Raw genomic sequence first — 10,237 nt, 5'->3', positions numbered from 1 at the left:
AGATTTTTTATGTGTTTTTCAATATATAATAATAATATTGTCTTTCTTCCTGGACCATGTAAACACGGGTGGTGTAAACCTTACGAGTTACAGAATATCATCTCTGTTTTTAAATGGGATATTTTGACCCAAGCTTTAACATGTTTAGTCCAGTTGTAATTCTAAAATTAGACAGTGAAATAGTCATATCCGTACTCTTTTTAAGTCTGTGATTTTATTTCAATGTGTTTTGATAATACTGAATTATTTCCAAGCATTGTTTTTAATTCACATTAAATAAAATCAATCAATTTGAATACGAGTAGAAATATTTATTTTAGAACACATTTAAAAATATAAACAGTTTTGCCTGATCGTGGTATTTAGTTGTCGAATCAATACATTTGACACACTTTTAGTACTAATGACAATCCAAACTAAGGAAATTAAACATGAAATTAATTATTTTTTTGGACATCCTTAAAACACCGCATCGTTCATCTCGTCAAACCAATAATCCCGTACAAATTAGAATGGGTTAAATCACATTGAAATTGATTAGTTTAATTTATCTTTAAAGCATATCCATTTATCAACTCCTTATCACTGTATTGCACCATTGCAACAGTTAATGTTAACGATCCTAGGGACAGAACAACACATATCATAATCAATGGATCCAATTGGAATATAAAAATAATATGACGTGGTGAGATTGCCAAATATACAACTCTCTAGTAAAGGCCAAAGACCAAGATGTGATGCGATCAATCACAAGGTACAATACGACCTTCAACAATGAACCACATACACACACGCACACAACATTTTATTTTATTTTAAAAGGCCCCAGTATGACAAAATGTGAAACGATTTTAATGAGAAAACCCTGTGGCGGATACAAGGGAATCTATGGTTTGATTTATAACTCAACAATGAACGATATTAAAGCAAACACAACAGACAGCAACAAACCGATTTCCGTCAGTTTGAAAATTTTAAATAAGCAGCTCTATGCATTGCATTTATGATTAATCTGTTGCCATCTAGTCAACACAATGATGGTTAAGACAAATATTTCTAACACCAAAGCCGCAATCAACTTTTGAACCCTTTGAATGCAATTCATGATATTTGATATCGTTGTTCTTGATGTCCCGAGGACGTGTCTTGAATCAGGATGGAGGTCTGGTTTCAAGTTCGATTTCTAACATTATAATGAAAGTTAGATCGCTATATTTAATTCATTTCCAGGAAATAATTATACCGATATCCTGATATATTATTCGCCTGATATGTTATTCACTATTTACAACAATCCACTCCATCATGAATAGTTTTTCAATGAAACCCGAGGGGTACCACATATAGAATAGGACATTTGACAAAGTACAGGCGGAGCAATCGCTGATGTCTGAACAGCACATTTCGAATTCCGCCGAGGCAACAGTACCGACAGGAGTAGGCATAGATACACTTTTCTCTACGAACATAGTACGGTAGATAACCATAAAATTGGGTGTACTTGAACTTGCAAGACGTTCAGGTAAACATTGGAGAATTGAACTCTAAAGCCGTTCAATACCACACTTATTTCTGAGCTTATTGGTCTTATTTACTGTGGTAAAATGGTAAATTACACAAAAATGAATTCTCGACTATGTGCATGGTGTGAGCTTCAATCCGCCAACAATCATGCAGTCAACATACATAAGCATACAATCTTTTTTTAAGGAGCATATGAAAAACAGAGATTGAAATGAAATAATGAATTAGTTAATGTAAAAAGAATGTAAAATGGGTACCCCCCCCCAAAAAAAAATCAAAATAAATAAAAAACAAACCAGAGAAGAGATCATAATTAAGTTCATTTTCCAGTTCACCATTTATTAAGTTGACAACATTAGTGTCGAGAAACCACAAAAATCAGGAAATGAACAATACAATCTATACTTCAATTAGAATATTACTGTACGCTAAAATTCAGTGCGTGGTTTCTGAGAAGTTGAGGGTACAAGATGTGTTCTCCCTTTTGTAGATATGCACATCTGTGTTTGACAAAAGGAAAACCAAATCCATATAAATTAGGACAAATAAAAGGGTGCCAATTGATTTATGTAAAACAGATTTTTACGAACGTTTCAATAACTTTTAAATCACGAAAGAGTAGTATATTAGGAGGACATACAAACAAAAGATGTCTTACCTCATTTTGAAACACGTCAAGTCAATGTTTTGCTTTTGAAAACCCCCAAAAAACATTTGGACAATTTAGTGACTGTTTAAAGGATGGGTTGCGGACATAATGCATATTGCGTTTCGGAGATACAATGTATGACAGTCTTATTTTATTAACTCCAAATCTTTCGTTACTTTCACCGTGGACGGGTTATGATATGTTTTCACAATAATTATTTTTGGTGTAGTGGTTCAGTTGTCGATAATTTGTCATTACTTTTCATCGCTTACCAAACATCTGTCAATTAACTTGACCAAGTTGCTAGACAAAACTCGTTTCCACCGCCATTTTTGGACGCCATTTAGATTCATATATGTCCGCTTTCAGTTTTGATTTCCATCATTTTGGTCTAATTTGTATTGATATTTTCATAATTGTTTGAAATAGTGATTAATTCTAGCTATCACTTCTACAAGTTTGCTTCATTAGGAAAAATATCAATTTTCAACAATTCTGACAATAATACAGCCTATTTAAATATTCATAACTTCACAACTCTAAACGGATTCTACATCGGCAGAAATGAACGTGCAAAACACAAAATTGAATATAACAGCTAATCAAATGTGAATAAAAAAAAATGATGTTTTGGTAAACCCATTCAAACACAAGTGCATATCGATATTTCAATTAATGCCGTTTAATTATATGACATATGCGAACCAAATTCGTCCGATTGCTCATTTGAAGGGAATTCCTACTTTTAAGTGCAGTATGAAACCACATTTAAAATAAAATTGTCACAAAAATTGATGATGTAGATTCTTATTTTCAAAAAAAAAAAAGAAATGAGGATGAAAACCGATATAACATTTTAATACATGTGAAAGGCAATACTGACTGTGTGTTTATATTATCAATGCATCATATAAGTAGTTAAGGAGAAAGGCAAGTCAAATGTGGTATATGGTTGTATAAATTAAACACATTTTTGAAAGGTGTAAAGTAAGATTAAAAAAAAAAAAGTAAAATCACAAAAAAACTGAACACCAAAGAAAATTTAAAACAGAAAGTCCCTAATCAAATGGCAAAATCAAAAACACATCAAACGATTGGTTACAACTGTCATATTCCTGAGTTGGTACAGGCATTTTCTTATGACGAAATTTCAAAATGGTGGATGCTACTTATTTACGGGGTGCCGAACGGGACTCTTGTGGTTCTGTACTCGAAATTCAATTTTGTACGTACAAAAGTGAGTTTTGTTCAACAAAAATGAGTTCAGTTTAACAAAATTTGTAGTATGCCACTTTTGTCATGACAAAATTCATTTTTGTATCATTGACAGACTTTACTTTTTTGTTACCTAATTTGAAAATTGGGCGACAGAAGTAAATTTTGTATGCAAATTAGTTTAGTTTGGATTCTGTGAACTAATTTGTATACAAAATCGACTTTTGTGACACAAAATTGACTTTTGTGAGACAAAATTGAAGTTCTCATAAAACAAGTCTGTATCACATAATTTTGTAAGTCAAAAATGATTTTGTTATGACAGAATTGAATTTTATACAAAACTACAAGAGTCCCATTCGGCGCCCCGTTTTATTTACCGATGTTCGAATCTTAGTAACTTAAAAGTCAGTTATAAAGCAACCACAATAACTTAAAAGTCTCCACCTAAAATTTTATACATTAATGCAATCTAATTTGTCCGATCTCGAGTTAAAATGTGCTACTTTTTTTCAAACATAACTTTATTCACTTGTAAGTACATGCTATATGGAAGCACTTCGATATAAAAATAAGAAGATGTTGTATGAATAACGATAAGAAAAGTATCAGCAGGCAGACCAAAAGGACGAGGATGTAGACTTACGTCATCAACAATACAAACAATATACCTATAGAAAGCTGTATAAAGATGTTGTATGAATAACGATAAGAAAACAGACAACAAGATGTGAAATAAAATATTAAACGAAGAAAAAACCACTGAAAAAACTAACGATCTGAAATTAGCTATTAACAATTACAACTAACGAAAAAACAAGTATCGAGTCGATGCTCTAATACAGACTCCTGACTAGGGATAGGAACATACAGCATGTGGCGGTGTCATACGTGCTTGAGAGAACACCAACTCTCTTATCCTGAGACTATGGTGTAAAAGTGGATGACCACAATACAGATTGATTTGTGTAAACGTTATAATATTTATTGATGAATTGTTTAATCATTGTTATTTTGAAAATCTTTATATACAAGATATAAAATAAAAGAAAGTTGGTCTTTAGCTATAATATTATTAGTAATTTTACACTTTTTGTAACACTCAATTATTTACCCATTTAAGATAAATCCTATAAATAATGTTTCTACTTTATTCTGTACAGAATGGTAATCTTCTACTGAAGGACATAAGTGAAAAGTAATTTTAAATGGTTTTAAATTCAAACTTGAATAATTGTATTTCAAATTCAATACAAGATGAACCGTAAATTTTGAATTCAGGTTTATTGTTGGCTTCTTTTTTCTTATTTGTCACTGGACATTTAACGAACAACAATCATGCATCTCCACGTTAATTTAACCCTTCCCCCTTAAATTTCGAATAGATGAAAAGGTAAAAGCATTTAAAATGTTTTCACATACTTTGAGATTGAAATTGTTATACTACCTCAAGATGTTTACCAGTTGACGGTTTACAATTTTTTTCTATGTAAATTCTCTAATACAAAGTTTTTCCTAAATCAATAAATTACTTTTTCTTAGATGAATTGCATTTTTTACACACAGTTGATAGAATATAATTTAATAATATTTGTATTTGATAAAGCTTGTTCTAATTGTTATCGAAATTAAAAGAAATTGGGCACACGAATTTAACACAATTCCTTTCCCGTTACAAGTAGTAGTTTATAAACAGAAAATATAGCACACAATGATGACAATAATACAGCGATTTTACAAAGAAAAGAATTTGATTTGCAAATTTAATCACCATACAATAAATGTATTTAACGATTCCATTGCCAAAGGAATGTACTGAGGAACAAAGTAGAATTTAATTCAATACACGTTTCATACAGAGTTAAGGACCCTTATAATACGTTCTATCGTAAGTGCTGTCTTATAAACATTATAAAAAAATATTATCTGTCAATGATCGCTTTGTAAAGTCCAATTCCTATAAGGGCTATTACTTTAAACTTTTTTTATAGCGTAATGTGTTCATATATTACGATCGACATAAATGTTTACTTGGGAATCTTCTGCAAATCTTTTTCTCATGCCTTATAGTCTGATTAGTAGACATGTAATATATAGTTTGAAACAAATTTACATTGCCATATGCGCGGAGGTTTGACTAGCCAAGAAACCAGGTTCAACCCACCATTTTTGCTTAAAATGTCCTGTACCATGGCAGTTGTTATCTAATGGTTCGTTTCTATGTATGTTGCATTGTTGTTTTTTTTTTGTTGCACTTCATTGATCTGTTGTTTCGTTGTTTTCCTCAGTTTGTAACCAGGATTTGTTTTCTCTCAATCGACTTTTGAACAGCCGTTTACTACTGTTGCCTTTGTTTAATGTCAATATTTACCTTAAATGAATTTGGCTATTTTTATAAGTCCTATTGGTTTATAGTTTGTCCACGTTTTCGGTCCTTATACATCAATGGCTTTTAAATATTTGGCATTGAGCATTCCGTATGAAGGTAATCCAGAAAAGCGCTTCGAACATATGAAATGCATAAAGTGTTTTTCTTACATTTTTTCTTATATTAGATGTGCATTTATCTAACTATCGTGTCCTTCAACCAAAATAAATCATATTGACGTACATAAAAAAAAAATGGCAGAAAATCTTAATGTTAACATTAAGACCTGTCATTATATAAAAGTAACTAGTGTTTATAGCTTATCAATATGATATCTCATTATTTTAGCTATGCATAATGGTTGATTTCTTTTCTCTATTTGTAACGGTATTGTTTATATCTTACTGATTACACAGTTTCTGAAAACTTCTTATACAGCTATGTGTGCACATACAGATTTGTAGTAATTTAACTTCAAAGTACCGAGAATGTAGTTTAATATCATAGTACTGTTTCAGTAGTTAAAAATTATTGTACAATTTTGATACTGTAATGTGTGTTTCAGTATTGGATTTACAATTGTTTAGTGCCAGGTTTTTTGTATCTTTATTGAGAGGTAGTAATATTTTCTATCACATCATATTACTTAAAAGTAAATATAGTTGTTGTACACAACAGGTTTTTCTAAACTATAGAACACAAATATGCCATGAAGTTATGTTACTAAAATAGTACAATAATTTGTACGAATTGTCACAGTGCTATATTATTTAAGTATTTTTTTTTAGTAATTTGAAGTTACAGCACTTAAATAGTACACATGTAGCATTTTCTGTGTCAGAATGATCACACTTTCATCCCGTCTTTCAAATTTATCCCATTTATTTAGAATTATGTGTTTTCCTAGTCATACAATTATGTCTGTTTTAATTTGTTCACGCATCGTTGTAAAAATACCGGAATTTGACGCGACTGTCATACAAGTGAGAGGTTTAGCGCTATAAAACCAGGTTCAATCTACCAATTTCTACACTTGAAAATGCCTGTACCAAGTCAGGAATATGACATTTGTTGTCCATTCGGTTGATGCGTTTTGTCGTTTGATTTTGCCATTTGTTTAGGCACTTTCCGCTTTGAATTTTCCTCGGAGTTCAGTATTTTTGTGATTTTACTTTTTTTCATTCTTTTTTAATAAGCACGTCAAACACACTTGTAACATTATATTTTGGAATTATTGATATATCCATAATATTTTTCATATAGATAGACTATCATTTGATCTTCTGGAATTCAAACAATATTTAAAAAAATCTGTCCGCTGAAAATTTCTTATTTACATGCACTTATTTCAAGCGACTGACGTTTGGTCTATCTTTATTTTTCGAATAGTTTTTTTTGTACATATTTTATAAAATCATGAACACCATATCAAACTTTATGCATGTTTAAGTCATCAAAAGATATTGAATATTAAACGCTATACGTTTTGTCCATATACATTTCAAAGGAAAACGCAATGAATATCCAACAGAAATTTGATATTGTATTTTCTAAGAAATGACCGCAACATTGGAAACTAACAGCTCTCAAATATTGCATCCATTAGATTCATTGACAAATATCATACTATGTATCAACGAATTAATACAATACAATACATTAAAAATCAAAACCTCTGGAATCTCGATATCCCCTTAAGACCTAGCACGCATTATGTTCAATCAACTACATATACTTTACCATACTCGTGCATTTGATACTTATACTGGAAAATTGTCATAAATGTTGCTGTATACAATACATTGATTATATAATCATCAGAGACTTTTACTCTTAATACTGGTGTTTATCAATACGATGAAAACATGCCATAAGTTACATGTCATGACAAAGAATATTAAACGATAACCTCTTCCTCTCAATCGGTCTAATATTTCATACTTCAAATTTAAAGATGAAATATAAAAGAAAGCCCATTCATTACAATGTCGTTGTAGTTTTTATCTATTACTATCACCACCAAGCATCTGACCATCCACTATCAAGTGAGCTCCAACTATTCACATAAAATCATTGAAAAATTACTTCATTTGGAAAAAAATTAAAAACAAAATAAAAATACCGAACTCCGAGGATAAAATGGAAAGTTTGTAATCGAATGGCAAAATGAAAAGCTCAAATAAATGTATAACAACTGTCATATTCCGGAATTGGTACAGGCTCATACTTATGTAGACAATGGTTGATTAAATCTGGAAAATACAGATATTAGGAAGGGTTAGCCAAAATGCATGGAAAAATTGACTTCATATCATAAATGAAACATTTACATTTGAGGCTGATAATGTCCTCGTAAATGAAAATGACAGTAGTTTAGCGCTCTTCAAATCTCGCAAATCGAATGGGACAATCTAGGTAACACTAAACTGAGATACTTCGGCACTCACATTCACATACGGTTATTGTTCTATTTAAAGCTGCCATTATAATATTTGGAAATCATTCAAATTAAAGACTGTATCTTCCTCGTTAATAGCTCTGATTTAATGTTTTGGTTTGACTTTACTTTTGTTACCTTTCCTTTTTTATTTTGACCAGTTCTCAACGTCTGAATCGGGTTTATGACTTTCAAATATTTTGATCTCGAGCATCACTGCAGAGACATAAATTGCCCTAATGTGCAACTGGTGTATTACAATGTTATAACTGTTACGTTTGGTGGAGAGGTTGTCCTACAGGAATCAACCATGATGTCTTTCTGTACGATTTAAAGAGTGATATTACTAATGGTATCCTCGAACTACAGATGATGTATTCTAACTGAATTATACAAATGTACATACAAGTACTGAAAATAATAAGGGTGCACACTTGCAATTAGGTATGTTTTACATCTTTCTCACTTCTGGGAATTTGCAGCATTTGAAACAAACATAACGAAGAAAAAGATAATTTACCATTGTATCATTTCCATGTTTCGATTATGGAGTATACATATAAATTTCACTGCTGATACAATTTGATCTTAACAGTATATTTTTCTGAATATAAAGGACTGCCTCTACAAGGAAGCTATTGATCTAATTTGAAATCTTTTTACGGACGCAGTTATGACGTGGTTGACCGTTATGGAAATTTATTCGTCAAATATGACCACGGATATGTTCAAGTTGTAGTCACGGTTTCATTCTCATTTCTTAGTTATTGACATTATCGAATAAAACGTATCACTAGATTTTTTTTTCCAATGTACAACATACTTGGTGCAATAAGGAAATTGCAAAATGCTTATATTCTTATGGCCCCTCGCTTCTCTCCGATTCTTTATGGAGTTCATGTTATTCAATCATTTATGTGTAGTCATTTGTGGACTACATTTGTGTACTGTCTAGATTTCTAGATTTCCTTTTCTTTTTGGTCAAGGTGCTATTTGTTTTCAACAATAATTGCCATAGATTAAATATCGATTATGACGTCTAATTTCCTTGCTTTCCTCTGAAATTTCTACTTTGACGTCTTGAAAGAAGGCGACCATGCCCGATTACGTGACATGGAAAGAACATATCTTTTTGCAGATCATTCGAAAATAAGCATTATGATTGTCTACATATCGACTAAAAATCATTAGAGAAACAGATTCCACCACAAAATCTCGTGCAATGCGATATATATCCACTCTCGACAGTTGAATTTTAAATATTGTAATCTCTCGTGTTCAATTGGAAAATTTAACTGTTTCGAGGGGATAAATATCGTATCACACTTGATGCAGTGGTAGACTCGATATTTATACTAATAAAGTTAAATAATAGTTTTAGCTTTTCATTGCTTGTTATTCCATAGACACAATAATGTGTTATCCACATTATAGAAACAAGTTTTGCTGTTGATTTTTTCTCGTTGACTTTTGTTTAGTAACGGAATTCTATCTAAGGTTTTGTTGTATTTCAGTTGTTTAGTGTTGCTTTTTTTATATCATAAATTATCGATGGAAGTCATGATCTTTGCAAAAAAACAACACTTCTACCTTTGATAACTATTAGCATGTCGAAATGACCTATTGTAATGTTTATTTGTGTATTTCTTTGTCCTGAATGTTCTTGCATTTATTTGTACTGTAGTCCTGTCATGTAATGTTGTCATTTGAAGGTTATATTTAACATTGTTATAAAAGCGCGAGGTTTGGCTAGTCGCAAAACCATTTTGTTCTTAAAATGTCCTGTACCAAGTCAGGAAAATGGCCATTGTTATATTATAGTTCGTTTCTGTGTGTGTTTCATTTAAGTATTGTGTTTGTGTTGTGTCGTAGTTCTCTTATATTTGATGTGTTCCCTCAGTTTTAGTTTGTAACCCGGATTTATTTTCTTCTCAATCGATTTATGAATTTTGAACAGCGGTATACTACTGTTGCCTTTATTTACGTTTGTCAAAATCCATAATATTGCAGTAGAACATCTCATAAGAAAATTGATACATTC

The sequence above is a fragment of the Mytilus galloprovincialis genome, chromosome 4 (assembly GCF_965363235.1).
Source record: "Mytilus galloprovincialis chromosome 4, xbMytGall1.hap1.1, whole genome shotgun sequence".
Taxonomy (NCBI): domain Eukaryota; kingdom Metazoa; phylum Mollusca; class Bivalvia; order Mytilida; family Mytilidae; genus Mytilus; species Mytilus galloprovincialis.
The sequence above is the reverse complement of the archived record's forward strand: the minus strand, read 5'-3'. Positions refer to the sequence as shown.